The sequence below is a fragment of the Pteropus alecto genome, unplaced genomic scaffold (assembly GCF_000325575.1).
Source record: "Pteropus alecto unplaced genomic scaffold, ASM32557v1 scaffold239, whole genome shotgun sequence".
Classification (NCBI taxonomy): Eukaryota; Metazoa; Chordata; class Mammalia; order Chiroptera; family Pteropodidae; genus Pteropus; species Pteropus alecto.
The window spans coordinates 4,795,052-4,796,928 of NW_006494613.1; the positions used below are offsets into that span (position 1 = coordinate 4,795,052).

The following is a 1,877-nucleotide window of genomic DNA, read 5'->3' on the forward strand; positions in this document are numbered from 1 at the left end:
TGAGATCAACAAAATCTGTAACTGTTTCTTAGCTCTTTTTTTCTGTAGCAGTGATAATACTAGTACCTACTTCATGGGATTGTTGCAATGTTTAGTAGAGATGATGTATGTAAAGAGCTGAGCACAGTATCTAGAACAAGAAGCAATCAATAAACATTAGTATTAGTTATTTGTTAAGAGAAATCTGTCTCCCTTCTCCTGGTCTTTCTTCCCATTTACACTATACCTCTATCTCATTGTTTCTAGATGTCTCCTGTTACTCTGAACAATTAATTGATTTTAATGGAAACAGACTGTCAAGATGGCTGCTACAAAGTGGATATTTCAAGATGACGAAAGCTAAGCATTTGAGTGTCAGGACACAATGTGAACTGGGCAGAATCTTTTGGTGATTCCCAATTACACATTTTAAATTACCACTTATATTATTAACAATGTCACCCCCAAAATTTTACTAAAAAAAGAAAAAGATTAATATAATTAAAATAAATAAATAGATAGATAGATAGATAGATAATAAATAAATAACCAACTATAGACCAATGCTACGTATTGATGAAAGTTATCCATGGAGGCATCATGCCCTATCTTAAAAGGTGGTTGGTCTTAACACCCAAATTAATATGGACTTGTTACAAGTAGTTTCATAAATACTTAATTTTTGTTCTAAGTTTTACTTCCATTAGAATTGGGTTAAAGAGAGTGGAGAGAAGGAAGAATCCACACCATTAAATTTCAATCAGTAAATCCTAATCAAATTCTTGCTCTAACAATTTACCTTTTTAACCTTGTATATATCAATCTCTATCAGAGCTGGAAAACCCATAATTCTTATAGCTGGAACTTAACTCTGTCCATTTATTTACTTATAATTTTCTGGGAAACTAAATTTTTAAGATTTTAGTCTCCTGTATTCTCTTATCTAATGTACATTTCTCCAGTTCGTCTCTATAATCAATGTATACATAATGACTAAGATATATTCTATCGTTACTTGATCTAAGAGAATGCTGAATCATCTTAAAGTTTTAAATGATGCTTTAGGTGAGGAATAGATCAACTTTTCCTCTAAAAGTCTAGATTGTAATTACTTATGCTTTGTGAGCCATATGGTCTCTGCACAATTACTGAACTCTACCATTGTTGCATGAAAGCAGCCACAGATAACATATAAATAAATGAATGTAGCAGTGTCCTAATAAAATTTTACTGTGGACACTAAAAATTGAATTTTGTATAATTTCCAGGTGTCAGATAACAGCAATCCTGTTTGAAGTTTTTTCAACCATTTTATGTGTAAATATACATTGTTAGTTTGTAAGCCATATAAAAACAAATCACGTCTATGTCCATGCTACCCTGAACAAGCCTGATCCTGTTTGATCTCAGAAGCTAAGCAGGGTCAGGCCTGGTTAGTACTTGTATGGGAGACCACCTAGGAAGACCAGGTGCTGCTGTAGGCATAAAAAATAAAATAAATAAAATAAATAAATAAGGGATTGTAAACTGACAAGGTCTTTGCAATCTGTGAGGTGAACCAAGGGTTGCCTTGCCTAAAAACAGATCGCTGGCTGAATATGGCCCTTGAGCCATAGTTGGCCAAACCCTACTGTAGCATTCTTAGATATTCTCACCAGAAGGTAAGGTTTAAATTTATTTAAGGAGCTACCAAAACCTAATGTAGAAAGAAATACCACACAATTTCGAATGATAAAAGTCATGTGATGTTCTGAAATACAATTGCAAATTTCTCTTTTGATATCAACAAATACTCTAAATACATTTTATTTGATATATATTTATATATTCAAAAATGATTAATGGGACATATATTCACTCTCTCTCAGAAGCAATAAAACTGGTGATTCACCTTCCAG

At 32.6% G+C, this 1,877-nt stretch overlaps 1 pseudogene; it reads left to right on the forward strand.

Annotated features, from left to right (window-relative positions):
- Nucleotides 1–1,341: 1,341 nt before the first annotated feature.
- Nucleotides 1,342–1,460, forward strand: LOC112474482 (annotated as a pseudogene).
- The last annotated feature ends 417 nt before the right edge of the window (nucleotides 1,461–1,877 follow it).